The sequence below is a fragment of the Erpetoichthys calabaricus genome, chromosome 17 (genome assembly GCF_900747795.2).
Source record: "Erpetoichthys calabaricus chromosome 17, fErpCal1.3, whole genome shotgun sequence".
In the NCBI taxonomy this organism is placed as follows: Eukaryota; Metazoa; Chordata; class Cladistia; order Polypteriformes; family Polypteridae; genus Erpetoichthys; species Erpetoichthys calabaricus.
In genome coordinates this window covers 48649015-48664698 of record NC_041410.2, presented here as the reverse complement: position 1 = coordinate 48664698, position 15684 = coordinate 48649015, and the positions used below count along the sequence as shown (strand labels likewise).

The 15684-nt window shown below is 40.0% G+C and overlaps 2 protein-coding genes across 6 annotated transcripts in view; one reads left to right on the top strand and one right to left on the bottom strand.

Moving 5' to 3' along the window:
- Nucleotides 1–15684, bottom strand: part of slc24a1 (solute carrier family 24 member 1) — a 201610-nt gene that overhangs the window by 99775 nt on the left and 86151 nt on the right. The gene's annotated exons all lie outside the window — the stretch shown is intronic.
- dennd4a (DENN/MADD domain containing 4A) overlaps nt 2819–15684 on the top strand; it is a 75000-nt gene continuing 62134 nt past the window's right edge. For 4 of the 5 annotated variants that reach the window (XM_051920305.1, XM_028823704.2, XM_051920304.1 and 1 more), the window contains exon 1: nt 2819–2995. The gene's annotated coding sequence lies outside the window, so the exon portion shown is untranslated. Of the gene's footprint in view, nt 2996–6684; nt 6862–15684 lie in introns of those variants that run through there. The other variant, XM_051920303.1, reaches the window with a different exon arrangement.

Sequence of the window (15684 nt, the reverse complement as noted above, 5' to 3'; positions counted from 1 at the left end):
TGAGTGACATTGCCGGCTTGATCTGTTCTATGACCGATTTGTTTGTCCTTTTGACTGTCCATGGTATTGATAAAATCCATCTCCGGCACCATATTTCATAGAGGATACTCTTTCCATAATGTGGACTGGCCCTTCAATCAAGCTAGAAGCAGACCTTGTAATGTCCACTCTAAGGTGAGCCCCAGTTATGAAATTCACATCCTGATGGCCCTCCCATTGCAAATATAATACTCTACCTTGCCCAAAGTTCCTTTTTCCTAACCTTTTCTTGATCTCTTTCCGTTAACCGCAAACCTTTGCAAACGTCTGTTCTGCAGCTCACTCCACAAAGGAGAGCCACATTCCTCACCATGTACTTTGAGCTGTAACAGTAGCTACTGTGTCACTTGCAAATATGTTACCAACAAAGCCCTTGTATCTGAACCAAGAGGCAAGTCCAAGTTTTTCTGAGGTTAGAAGGGCATTACAGCTGCTTTTTTTTGTTACCCGCTTCTCAGAGACAGCCATGCCCTTGATAGAATAGAATAGAATCTGATGAATCCAACAAAAAAATGTACTCCCAAAACGGTGGTATGGGGTGTCAGTGCAGAAACTGCCTTGTTTCCAACAATACCCTTGTATCTGGTCTCTCTGGTAAATTCAATATTAAACAACAGTCCTTTTGCCAGCCTAATATTCTTATTTACTGTATTTCTTGTATGAAGTGTCCAACCATCTACAGGTGAAACAGGGAGATGGCTAGCAGACCATTTCAGAGAGAATATTCTAGCCTTTAAATTAGCAGACCTTACAAAGCCTATTGTAATATCCCATAACATAAACCCCTCCACAGTACCAGAGTCCTGCATTTGAATCTTGGTCAAAGCACTGTCTGGACGGAGTTGGTGTTCCCATGTCTGCATGGGGTTTTCCTCCAGGCACTCTAGTTTTACTTTATTAAACTAAACAGTGCATGATGAACACATACAGGTGTAAATGGAATCTAGATGGAGAACTGCTGGTTCCTATGTCATTTGCATCTTATTGCTAATAAGTAGCAATTGAAAACTGTGAATGCAGCTGTGTACGATTAAACAAGCCATTAAGGGTTCAAAATCTTAACAAGAAAGACAATTAAAATGAAAAAGAAAAATGTCACTTGAAGAATAAGTGTTTCAACTTTGGCAGCTGAGTTGGAACAAAAACGTGCAGCTACTGCGGCCCTCCAGGACTGATGTTGCTCACCCCTGATGCAAAGGTTCTGAGTTTTAAATAGCAAATAAATTAAATGAAGTTAATTAGCAGCAAAAACTGGTCACTATTTAAGAAAATGGTTATAATGAAAACCTGTGGTCGCTGTGGGCTTCCAGGACTAGAGTTGGGCACCTCTGTGTTAGAGCATGTGTTCTCAAACTCAGTCCTGGGCGCGTACTATGGCTGCAGGTTTTTGTTCCAACCAGCTTCTGTTTTTAATTGGACAGTGAACAGTTATTTCCCCAGATTCGGTGTTTTGGGAACAATATAGAAATTAGAAAACTGTGTTTGGTTAAAAAAAAATTATTAATATGTACTAAGCAGTTATATGAGAATACAGTAATGTATTTTTTTAAAAATACTTTCATCTTGATTTTCATTCTATTATTCTAGGTGTTCTAATTGTTTATTTAAAGTACTTTCACCCTTTCACGATTGTGTTGTTTGCCTGGGTGTCTACTCCACTCATTGTCATTATTAAGATACAATGAAGGTAGCAAACTACAGAGTAAGGCCAAAGTATAATGAAATCAACAAAAGAGAGATCAGCTTTTAAGTCTATTGCAAAAAACAGATTTTTATAAATGTAAAAATCATGCTGCTGGTGCTTTCTGAATGTAGAATAAAAGAAGAGGAAAAATACCAGCTAATTAAATGAGATCAGTGTTATCAGTTGCTGTCATAGATTATGAATCTGGCTGAAACAAAAACCTGAAGCCACAGTGGACCCCAGGACTGACTTTGAGACCTGCCCTAGCAATCTTCTTAATGTTTTAATGTGACACTTTTATATTATTATCTACTCACCTTCCCATTTGTCACAACAGATTATTCCCAGTTTGTGTCACCTGAGTGCATATTTGCTTTCTTCTTTAGCTCTCATTTCTTGACACATTTTTACAATTTAGTGAACACCATGATCTCAACAACAAATCAGGTAAAAATGAAAAGTGGCTTTCTTCCCACTGGATGGTAGGTTGCTTTCTTGCCTTATTCTGTGGCCTGCGTTCAGATGCCGATTGGGGCAACTTGAGGCAGAATGGGAGCTCTACGTATGAACAAGGTCACGCTAAAGTGGATAACGTTTTAGATGTGAGTTAAGTCAGCTTTAATACTATTGAATTTATGGACAGATTAGTGCACCTCTATTGCTACTCTCATGAACTGACAATTATCGTATTAAATGTGTACCACTACCACGTAGACGCTCGAATTGTAATGAAAAACGACACTCTGCAAAATACGGTTTCGTCTGAACCTTCACCGATGTTTTGTACAAAGCATTTAAAACAGCTTACCTCATACACCATGAGTGCCAGAAGGGAAACACTCCAGGACGGCCAACTTCCGAAGTTTTCCATGATAGATTGGTGATTGTAAAATGCCCCGGTATGAATGAGTGTTGATGTATTACACCCCCGCCCGAAGCTGTCTCACGAGGGGTGCTGTCATGATAGGCTTCGGTTCCCGCCGCCCTTTTTTTGGATTAATACCCTCAAATGGATGGAATTCGTTGGTAAGGAAGCGTTCGGTTTCTTCATAGAAAATTGTCAGGGCACTAGGACCTGTCGGCGCCGACTGGAGCTTACGCGTTCGAGACCCCCCTCACTCAGCCCGCCAGACGTCGCGAGCCGCTTGAAACCATCACAAGCAAAATGGCGGCGACGGTGGCGGCGGCGACAGCGAAGCGCTGAATAACGGACACGAACAGCGTGGACATGTCACCCAGTGTCAAAGGACAGGAGCCCCGCTTTCAGGCGCAGTAAGTGAAGAGCCGCTCCGCCTCTGTGTGTGAGAGAGAGTACGTGTGAGACTGAGATGTGAATACGCGCGCAACCTGGACGTGTCGCTGCCGCCTTCTAATGCCATAGGCTGACAGCTGGCATGGAGCAGCTCGGGACCGAATTAACTGGCTCTCATCCACCACAACCGTGTCACTTTAGCCAGTTAGTGCCGTGTCCATCCCCGAACACGCATGCCTTTGCCCGTCAAAACCAGTACCCAATGGGTAAAGCCAACTCACCTTCGGTTTAGTGAATCTTCACCGAGCCGATCCCAGTCCGTTACTATCTTAACCGCTTCAGCGCTAAGTAAGTCAACCATCATCCAGGTCAGCGAATTCTCCGGCGGCTTAACCAATTCCTTATGTGATCAACCAGCCCTCTTCCAGATTAACCCTTCCATCTGAAGAAAGAAACCACTTCAAGTCATACCAGGCAGTGGTCATCTTAAAGCTCCATAGGTGTTCTGTCAGATCAGGCAGCCTTCTTCTTTTAAACAAACCTCATAATTTCTAACCAGTCCTTTCCCGAGTCAATTAACCCGTGGGCAGTTTAGATAGTTCTTTATAATACTTACAAGTCGTCAAATCAGTTTACTTTTTTCTAGTGTGTATGGATTGAGCATCTCCCAAGCCCAACACGTTTCCCGTCAGTTCAGCCAGTTTCTTTGATTAAAGCAAACCTTTTTATTTTTGATCCATCCTGCTGGCAGCTTACCTATTTCTTTTGAACCGTAACACTTTTATAATGTCAGTGGATTGGACATCTCCCAACCCAACACCCAGTACCCTCCAAGCTTAAACAGCTCAGTTTCATTTTACCCAGTCCTGTGTCTGAGTCAACCAGCCTTTATCCTGTTAAACCAGTTTACAGCCAACTTGGAATCTCCACTGTTGGCTTATACACCAGCTCTTTTGTGGTGCAGCTGAGCTGGACATCTTTCAGCATAAGAATGTCATAAGCTCAGTTTGTCTCATCAAAAACCCATGTTAGACTGTCTTTCATCCAGCCCACCAGACGTCTCCCATCTTTTCCTGTTTTCTCTTAACTTTTTCAAATCCCCTCCCACATTAATCATGCCGCATGTTGAAACGGCCAAATGTCACTTAGGTCAGTTAGTTATTTCCCAGCTTACTAACTGCTTCCCATATTAAACATGCCTTTTTGTGAGGCAGTCAACTGTTTTGTAGCTCTGTGTAACTCACCATATGTAGCATGTCATATTACAGGATTAGAAATTGTTTGGTATTTCAGATTAGCCAACTACTTAACAAATTTGCAGCCCAGTTTCATATGTCCAAAGGGTCACAAGCATGCCCCATTTTTGACTGTTAATTACGTTCTGCCTGATGGAGCTGGAGTCCAGGCAAATGCTTTACGGGTACAACAAGGTCAGGTGCAGTTTCAGCCCTTTTTTTTTTCTTCCATTTAGGTTCTTAAACTATTGTGTGTTGTCTGATTTTGGGTTGTGCAGAGTTGTGATTCACAGTTGTAATCAATGAGAAAGAGTCATGCACAGTTTGCAGAGTGTCTTGTGGTGGTTCTGCATGAGTAGTTTAAGCAAGCGTCATTACAATGCTATGACGTGCGTCACTGATTCTTTAAGGGGACCCCTACCGTCCTGAGATGACAAAAAACAGGCAAAATTGGGTCATGGAAAAAAAAGTTTAAGAACCACTGCACACAACCTAAAACAAACTAGTTTCTCTTATCTTCTATGTGTCAGGTCTAAAACACTTGTGTACGCTATTCCTCACACTTGCATTATATGCATTGAATTTCTGGGTGAGTGCTCACTAGTAGTGAGTTGTATAACACACACAAGCCCACCCCTGAGACTTAAGGCACACAGGTTTGATTTTGTCAGGCAGAGTCACAGGCTCGTTGGATTAAGTCACAGGGAATGTCAACCTACACGATTGGAGGTCAAGGGAGTGTGCCATGACTGCCTCTGACTCATTAAGATTATGTAAGTGAAGTCTGCGACTGAAAATCACTGGAACAGTTGTGTTATGTGACATGGATTTAACCCAGCAACATCTTTCCTAATCAGTTACACTACATGGTCAAACGTATATGAACACCACTCCGAATTACTGAGTTCAGGTGTTTCAGCTAAACCATTTGTTAATAGGTGCATAAAATCAAACACATAGCCATGTACTCTCCATTGACTAACATTGGCATTAGAATGGGTCGTACTGAAGACATCCAATAAAGTCCAGCTGTTTAAATGCAGCACTGTCATAGGATGACACTTTTTCCACAAGTTAGTGCATGAAATTTCTGCTGTGCCAAGTCTGTACCGGTCGGCTGTAAGTGCTATCATTGTGAATTGGAAGCATGTAGGAGCAATAACAGTTTAGCCACAAAGTGGTAGACCACCCAAACTCACAGAGTGGGGAAACTGGGGCACACAGGGGAAAGCGCATAGACGTGGAGAGAACAAGCATACTCCATGCAGGGTAAACCTGTCTCCTTACTACAAGGCAGCAGCTGTACCACTTTGCCACTGTAGCGCCATGTTCTTCACCAGTATTTATCAAAGAAATCAACCTTCTCCCAGATAAGCTTGTGTCTAACTAGCCAAAATTATCCAGTTTTCTTCAGACTCACCCAGTCCGTTAACAGGTTAACTAGTCCAATGTCGACTCTCCTCTTAGCTCTTACAATCCAACAAATGTCCATTTTATCCTCCATAGCTATCTTAAGGTAGCTAACTGTGTTTCATCTCAAATCATCCTTTTTCAACTTACACAGCTTCTTTTTCTGTGCAACTGGGTTACCAATCTCTAAACTTAGCCAGTAACCCCAAGTTTAAGCAGTTCTCTTTCATCCTAATTGGTTTTCTGTCAACTTATCCAGTGAATTATCAATTCTCCACCATCTTAACTGGGTCTTTTTCAGGTCAGTCCTCTCTTTTTCATTGTAACCGGGCCAGTCTCACAGCCCACCCAATATTCTGTAGGCTAAGTCAGCCCGCTTTCAACTCCAGCTGCTCCCTTCCTGTATTAACTATGGACAAGTCAGAGTTTTTCCCTCGACTTAGGAAGCCCCTTCAAAGTCAAACTTAAGTTGGTTTAACAGGGTCCCTTGCGAGTGAGATCAGCTGTCGTCAGTCATCTTGCAGCTTAACCTATCCTGCCAAATTTTAACCTTTGCATTGTCAGGTCAAACAGGTCTCACTTAGTTTAGCCTAGCAGGCCATGGCAGACTGACCCTCTCCTCACCTCTGCTAATCCCTCTTTAGTTTAGCCATTTCCTAGTATTTTCATCTAGTCCCCATTCCTGTCTGAATCTCAGTTTTAACTGGTCCCTTATTGAAAGAACCAGGACCCACTCAGCATGCTTTATCTCCACCAGTTGCCATTCACTACTTTTGCTTGTCTAACTGAGAGTGATGCCACTTGTCTAAGTTTTGTGGCCAGCAGTGACCAGAGATGACTTAAGGCACAGATTATTTTTAAAGTGGAGAGTAGTAACTGGAGTCGCCAGGAATCTGTGATCTTTAAGGTGGTCGGGGATTGGAGGTCTATTTTTGGTACAGTGAAAGAGACTCTAGTGTGTTTGAGATAGGGACTCAGTGCTTCACTGTCTACTACTCACCTACACAGGCTGTCACCTTTTTTCCTTTGCATTTTATGCCATCTTGTCTTGGCAAGTTTTTGCCATGTACACCTCTGTTCTTTTCGGGAATCTCAGCTTGCATTGACATTGCACTCTGCATGGCACCAAATTAGTTTGGAGGGGTAATTGGTTATGGTGAACATTTACTCTGAAACTTGATATATGTGAACAGAAAACAGTCCAGATGATTGCCTGCCAGCTCAGGCCACATCATGTTGTGGTGAGTGAGTGCTTCGCCGTATTCATTTTGTGAGGGACAAAATATTTACTACTGATTTGGGGACGGGGTCGTTTGAGTAGTTCTGTGCTTTTGTTGAGGAGTCTGACTTCCTTGTATTTTTTCTGTGGTTAATTTCTAGTACCCTATCCTGTCATTGCTTTAATGCAGAGGGGGGAATATATGGATTTTTTTGTGGGATTGTGAGTCTTATAAATCCTTGGTGTTGTGTCTAGTGAACTAGTACAGGATGTTATAGGTGAATGGTGTAGATTAATATAAGTTTAGCTACACAATCTCTGCTTTGTATAACCATTAAGTTTCTGTATGTGTCACTGCTTTTAGTCTGATTGTCTTTTGATTGGTGCTACTTTTTTTCAACATTTTGGGAATTTTGAGCCACGGACAGTTATACCTATTCAGCATGGAATCTAAAATTTGTCTGCTTTCACTTTTCCATAATAAGAATGTCCACTTATATTGTTTCATCAGTTAAATTGTATACTGGGAAGGCTTTTGTTTATCTTCTTTTACTGGGAATTATAAAGCAAGTGTTTATGTTTTAAGGAACATGTTTACGGTGTAGGCAACTCTAAAGTAGAAATGTAATGGAACAGAAATAGAGACTAGATTTTCCAGTTTTACTTCAGGACATAAAGTGTGGTTGAAACAATTGGAAGAAGGTAAGTATTGTGCGATCGGAAAATTAATGTAAAGGATAAATGTGAGGTTTGTTATACAGTAGTAAGACCAGAAATTATGTGTGGAGGTGAGACATGGGCAGTAAAGAGAGCGCAGGAGAAGAAGTTGGATGTGGCAGAAATGAGAATGTTAAGATGGATGTATAAAGTTACAAAAAAGGACAGAATAAGAATTGAGACGATCAGAGGTACAACAAAAGTGGGAGAGATAGCTAAGAAAGTGCAGGCAAGTAGGTTGAAGTGGTATGGACATGCAGGGATGAGAGTCGATGAACATGTGGGCAAAAGAGTGATGGGAATGGAAGTACAGGGGAAAAGAAAGCGAGGGAGGGCAAAGTGGAGGTAGGTGGATAAAGTACATGAAGACTTTTAGGAAAAGGAAGTGGAGAGCAGGTGCAGGACAGAGCTTTATGAAGATGGTTGGTCAAACTCATCTATTCCACATAGAAGCGATTAAAGATGAAGAAGAAGGTAGAAGGTAGGCAGTATTCTCTGGAATATGATTTCTTCTTTTAGAAGAAAGGTAGTCTCCTTCCTTGTAATTGCATTTCTGAGCACTCCGCTGTCAGGATGAGTATGTAGCCCCATTGTATGGCCACATACTTCTATATGTATACTTCATAGACCAAATACTTATTTTCTTCCCCCAGCTTTTGTTAGCTTCTAAGTGACTACTTTGTCATTTACATCATATTAGCTATGTTACGTGGCTTCACAGTGGGTAGTGGGCCTCAGTTATAGTGCCATCAGTTAATTAGATGTAATAAAGTACTTTACTATATACACTATTTGTAGGCTAAGGTGTTTAGTGTAGTGGTTAAGTAGTTTGGACCCAGGAATACAAATACTGATGTTGTCGGTTCACTTCAGCTGCCTGTGCTCCAATTGGAAAAAACAAATTAAATGTAAACAATTGTGTCTCAGATCCCCTTGGATAAAGGTGTCCATCAAATAAAAAGTAATAATATAATTAGGTCACTGGAACTGCTTACTCTTGAACATGCAATATACAATTGTACATGAGTAAAACATTCCTATATTTGATCAATTCCTGCTTTTCCTAGTGACTTGGCTTTTGCAGATAATCATTGTTAAACACAGTTTTACAGAAAAGTTTTTTGAATTGAAACAGGGAATCAGTAAAAATAATGTGAAATCTGAAAATATATTACTGTCATTATTAGATGTTTACCATTTTCACTTGCTTACATCATTCATTCAAGTATTGCTTTTTGAGTTTTCATCAGTTGTATGTTCAAGCTTAATAATACATTTCTGACAAATTGCATTTTACTTTAACTTATTCCAAACAGCAATGATGTTTACAAGCTGCTCATTTAGGCAGACTATGTAATTAACTAAATGTTTTTACTTTAGGTGTTTTTTCTAGTGCCTGAGGTGGAAGAAAATAACTGCTGGTACTATTTTTTTGGAGCTTTCTAAATGATGAGGAGTCCCTGTTTAAAATCCACAGAATCAAATGTATATAAACCATTTAGAATGCAGTGAAGAGGGAGTAGGGTATTCCCATTCAAAATAAGCAGACATGCATGTAAATTTAAATGAATTCGGAGGGCAAGGTGGTGGGTTCCCTTTCAAAGTCCATAGATATTAATGTTTATTACAGTCAAGTAGCTAGTGGGAAACATGTTAACTTGAAACCTACGCCATTTGTCCCTCTTGTCTTGGATCTGAGGACACCACTTCTGCCTCCACTTCTCTCTCCCTACCTTTTTGCTTCTGGCGAAGTAACACCAATGCTCACAGCCACAAGTGTCTGGCACCAGTACTTGAACTTTACAGCGCTTGTGAATCATCGAGCATTTCATCTTCCCTGAGCTTTGGTGAACTTTCTGTTTTCGATTTTACACCCAACTATACACAGCAAACACGATTGTGCCTGTTTTTTCAGGCCAAACACTGTCTCCTTCAGTTGTCTGTTTACCGTATTGGCTAGTGCTGCTGTCAATCACTTCTGCTACTTCTTTCATTTACATAAAACCTCCTGCCACAGTGCCACATAGAGCATAAAAGTTAACATAATATTAATAAATATTGAATAATAAAAAATTTATCGACAAAAGAAAAACTGCCAGCTATTTTTTTTATAGCATCATCAAAAAAACTGCCAGCTAATTTTTTTTATAGCATCATCAAATTTCAATCAAATAACTCAAATATCTCTAAGCAGTACTGAGATTTTGGGGTATTTAGTTTTTATATTGTAGTGGGTTTTTTTGTTACCTCCTAATATTATATCAGAATGCCCTTTCTTAATGGATACCTACTGGCATAAATGTGCAATCCTGCCAAATTTCAAACAAAATGGGAAATAGTGTTTTTGTTGATGAATGAGTAAGTCAACTTTGCATTATATACTGTACTGTATATATAGATTTCCTGTACCACTTGGCTCCCTTTGCCTATTCTCCGGAAGGTTACTTCAATCTTAACTCATACATACTTTGTGGATCTCTTGGTTTCTACTTAAGATGTAGAACTTGAAATGGCCTGAGGACTCCTTCAACAAGACTGTGGTAATGTCTTAGCCAATGGTTGGTTTCATCCTGTGTTGTGTAGACCCTAAAATTTAGCTGAAGCACTGTTGGAACATCTAAACACTCCATTTGGTTTTATATGAGTTTTGTTTTGTAGTGGGAAAGAAGTCACCATACTATACACACACAGAGAGTAAATGAGGGAAAAGGGACAGAAAAAGGTTTAGGGAAGCCATCCTGTATATTGTGCTATAAATAAAGAGATGAGTAGTCACCAATCAAAACTGACTTGTATATTGAGAACAGGTGGGATTTTATATAGGGTAGGCAGGAAGGGGTGTACTTGTAAAGTTGGAACCAGAAGTGATGTCAGGTTGGTCCTTCTTTGGAGGGTCTGGAGAAGAGGGAAGAGTGAGAGAGAGAGTTAGTACATATTGCCTCCCCCAGGCCCAGCGTAAAAGTACAAGCATTTAAGCTCTGTGACTCTCTCATGCAGACATGTGTGACTACAAGGTGAAGCACCTTGCTGAGTGGGACCCTGCCGTGTACTGTATATAACAATATCTGTAGATTAACCCTTGTCCTGATTTCTGCTCAGTTTTCTATGAATTATCTTTACTGATAATTGGATTGGTGTGACTATTTGGAAAAGAAATTAGTTATGTTGCCTTATGCCTTCTAAAAGTTAGTTCCTTTAATATGTAAGTGGGGGTTGCATGCTGTTCTGTTTCTTAGATGTGTGAGTTAATTGGCAGGATTAAACCATCCCTGTGAGTGTGTATGTATGTGTCTGTGTGTGTGAATGATGCCATGTTCTATGACTGGCATCCCATCCAGGTTTGCTTCTTGCTTTGCTTGAAAAGTTTCAATGATACCCCACCCTCCCAAGCTCTCTGAACTGGATTTGTCAGCCTATAATTGTAATTGTCAGTCAGAGAGCTAGACCATTGTTTATGTCTCCTACCAGTTTACTTTACAATTTAGAATAGCCTGAAAAAAATGATAGAGCAAGAGAGAAAAAGCCAGTACTTGGGCTTAGAAGAAGTGTCTGCAGTAGGATAGTGCTCCCCACTGAATGACTTCTCTCATTAAGGGATCTGCCACGTGCATTCATCAGTACGTATGTGTGTGCTAGGTGCTCCCAACTGAGTTCACAATGACTGAGTATACATAGGACTCGCAGAACAAGTGGGGAGTGTCGTACTTATTATGATCAGTCTGCATACACTTTTCAGATCCCTCTAAAATACCACAGCAAACAGTATATGGTCAAAATATGTTTTAGCCATTTTACCTCAATCTGAACTCCGTACATAGCGTCAGAAAATTGGCATTTTAGGAAGAGTGGTAAATGGCTTGCTATTCCCCAGCTTCAAGATAGCTAATTTTTGTATGGTTCAGCTGTTCTAATAATCTAGTTTTTGGAGTTACCCAGAAGCACTCTTGGAATAGTCTTTCAGTTTACCAGAGCTGTATCCACATCATGGAGTATCTGTATGATTTATCTAGTGCTTCAGGGTTTCATTTCAACAAAGCGCACTCCACCCTTATTGCATAATTTCCTTGATCGCCAACTGTACTTACTTATCACCCTTTGTGCCTGACTCAGCCAATCCTTTCAGAAAGTGTTTTCAATATCACATTATCGTGCTCTACCACAAGCATCCCCCTGAATTGTGGGTTTACCACAGTACTGTATTAGATTATCCACGTGTCCCAACAACATTTGAGGACCCTTGTACAGTACATGTGACTTATCCATACCATTACAGCAGTGTATATTTTTAACAAACTCCAAACCCAGAAAGACATAACATTGATGACCTTTACTATAGATTTACTATTTATTGTATAAATGAAGTGCACAAGGGTAAGGTAACACACAACGCATAACACAATAAACTAACTAACCCTAACCCTCTTTGGGCCTTCTTAAATACAATAAGAACTCTTGTTTATCTCTGCTTTGAGAAGTCTGCTGCACTTAACCCACTCAATCACACTTGTCAACACTACTCTTTATCTCCCTGACTTCCTCCCTGTCAAGTGAGCCTTTTCCAACACTCCACACCTAACTCCACGCTACCTTCATCTGTGGCTAGGAGTATTTTTATACCCTGGGGACATTTTTGAGCAATCTAGACCTGAGGTGGGGACCCCAAAATAAACTCTTATTATCCATCCATCCATCCATCCATCCATATTCCAACCCGCTGAATCCGAACACAGGGTCACGGGGGTCTGCTGGAGCCAATCCCAGCCAACACAGGGCACAAGGCAGTAACCAATCCCGGGCAGGGTGCCAACCCACCGCAGGACACACACAAACACACCCACACACCAAGCACACACTAGGGCCAATTTAGAATCGCCAATCCACCTAACCTGCATGTCTTTGGACAGTGGGAGGAAACCCACGCAGACACGGGGAGAACATGCAAACTCTACGCAGGGAGGACCCGGGAAGCGAACCCGGGTCTCCTAACTGCGAGGCAGCAGCGCCACCACTACGCCACCATGCCGCCCCAAACTCTTATTATTCAAAAAATAAAGGCAGGACTTTTATTTTTTCATTAAAACCTGACTTCTAAGATGTGATAGAATCTGTGTTTGTCAAAGTTAAACATTCCTTTACTTAGAAACTTCTGCTGAACTAGGAAAAAAACAGGTACTCATAGTAATATTTTCAAATTTTTGTTTTCTGATGCAGTATATCTCATGTACAAGTAATGCCAGGTCAGTTTTTTCACCTCCGAGGCATTCCCAGACATGTCAACTGTAACTGTCTAAAGTTTCATGTTGATAACACAAAGAAAAAAAAAAGTTACAGCATTTGTCACCATGGGTCCCCACCCCCTGTCCAAAACCCCTCCAAAAGGGATCCAAGTTCAGAACAATTTTATTGTACATAAAACAGTGAATCATGGAAAAACTCCGAAACCAGGGTTGCCTGACATCCCAATTTGAGCAGGACTGTTCCGAGTTCAACAGACAAATCCTGAGTCCTGCATTGCCTCTGAAAATCCCAATTGAACAAAAATTGTACGTAGAAAAAATAATCGTAATTCTTTTTTTTTTTTATTTATAATTTTATTGTAATAATTCATACAAATCAATCAATTTTTTACAAATAATAGGACTGAAAAAAAAAAACAAAGAAAACAAGTCGACCCCCACCCCAGAGAGAGAGAGCATGGCCAACAGAGTAAAACTTAAGCCTTGTAGACATACCTAAATTGATGAGTTTAATAGGCCAGTAGAGATGAATGGAGAGGAAAAAGAGATGCGGAGATAATTGCTTCCTCTGTGCTTTAAGAGCTTATTCTAAAATTTTATTGATTATATACTGCCAGGTTTTTAAAAAATTCTGTACAGAACCTCTAACTGTATATTTGATTTTTTCCAATTTCAAATAGTATAAAACATCGGTTACCCACTGACTTAAAAGAGGAGCGTTAGGATTCTTCCAGTTCAGCAAAATAAGTCTGTGTGCCAAAAGTGTAGTGAATGCAATCACAGTTTGTTTGTCCTTCTCCACTTTAAAACCATCTGGAAGAACACCAAACACAGCTGTTAATGGGTTAGGAGGGATTGTGACACCAAGGCTGTCTGAAAGGCACTTAAATATTTTGGTCCAAAATGATGTTAATTTGGTGCAGGCCCAGAACATGTGACCCAGTGAGTCTGGGACTTGATTGCAGCGTTCGCAGGTTGTATCTTGCCCTGGAAACATTTTGGACAGTTTTAGGCAAGACAGATGTGCTCGATATACAATTTTGAGTTGTATAATTGTATGCTTTGCGCATATGGAGCTCGAGTGAAGTCTCTGCATTGCTGTTTTCCATTCCTTTTCTGATATATTGATTAAGAGATCTTTTTCCCATTGTCCTCTTGGATCTTTGAAAGGGAGGGACTGTAAAATAATTTTATATATTGCAGAGATGGTGTCTAAGTCCCTGAAATTAAGCAGTATTTTTTCCAGCATGGACGAGGGTGCAAGATGAGGAAAATCGGGCAGGTTCTGTTTAACAAAGTTCCTAATTTGAAGATAGTGAAAGAAATGTGTAGCTGGAAAGTTAAATTTGGAATGTAATTGTTCGTAGGATGCAAAGATGTTGTCTATATAAAGATCTCTGAGCAATTTAAACCCAAATCTTTTCCAGATATTAAAAACTGCATATGTTTGCGAGGGTTGAAAAAGGTTGTTCTCTTGCAGAGGTGCCACAGATAAAAGCTTCTCCATCTTAAAATGCTTTCTATATTGGTTCCATATTCTGAGTGAGTGAAGCACAATTGGGTTATTAGTGTATTGACAATACCTTACATTTGTTGGGGCACAAAGCAGGGAATATAAAGAAGTACTGCAGGATTTTACTTCTATTGCGGACCAGGCCTGTGTATGTTCACCTATTTGTGTCCAGGTTTTTATAGCTTGTATGTTTGCTGCCCAGTAATAAAACTGAAAGTTAGGTAGAGCCATGCCACCTTCTGCCTTAGGTCTTTGTAGGGTCGCTCTTCGGATACGTGGATGTTTTGAATACCAAATAAATGAGGTTACTGTTGAATCTAATTGCTTAAAGAATGATTTATTGATGTATATTGGAATGTTTTGGAATAAAAAAAGAAGCTTAGGAAGAATATTCATCTTAACAACGTTAATTCTTCCAGCAATAGTGAGATGAAGGGTTGATAATCTTAATTCAATTTTTATATGGAATATCTAGTTAAAGAGACTCACTAAATTTTTGTAGATAGCCTGGCATACCACCTTTTTTGAATGAAATTTGTAACTGTCAGCTGAATCTGTGTTTGCGTGTCTTGTTGTACATTTGCTGCAAATGGTCATTCAAAGTTTACTATTGTGATTATTCTATGACTATTTTATATATGTTTTCTTCTATATATGTATTTATATAGAAATAGTTATACAGGTATGTTTAGGTTATGCATGTCGATATACTGTACCTAAAGTTATATTTTAATTCAAATTATCTATTTTTGTCTTCCTTAGTTGCTGAACATCTTTTTTTTGGTCGTTCAAAATGGTGGCTGTCCCGATCTATGATTTTTGGAAATCTGGCAACCCTGTCTGAACCCCATCCCCTAATACACTCTTACACCCAAGTACCCTCCTACCTCACCTACACATTTACATGAAACTTTTTACATTGTTTGCTCCTGCTTCAAATACTGTATTTTTTCATTAATGCACACCCTCGGCTGTGTCTGAATATGTCTATATGTCTATATATGGAGATCTGCAGTCAAAGTAAAAAGTGTGTGAACCCTTTGGAATTATCTGGTTTACTGCATGAATTGGTCATAAAAAGTGATCTGATCTTCATCTAAGTCATAGGTACTGATATACACAATGAGCTTAAGCCAATGACACACAAAAAATTCTACTCTTTCATGTCTTTATTTTACAAACGCATTCAATGTTCACAGTGGTAGTGGAAAAAGTAAGTGAACCTTGGGATTTAATAACTGGTTGACCCTCCTTTGGCAGCAATGACCTCAACCAAGAATGAAACTGCAGATGAGACCTGCACATCGTGCAGAAGGAATTTTAGCCCATTCTTCCCTGCAGAACTATCTTAACTCTTCCATAGTCTTTGGTTGTCTTC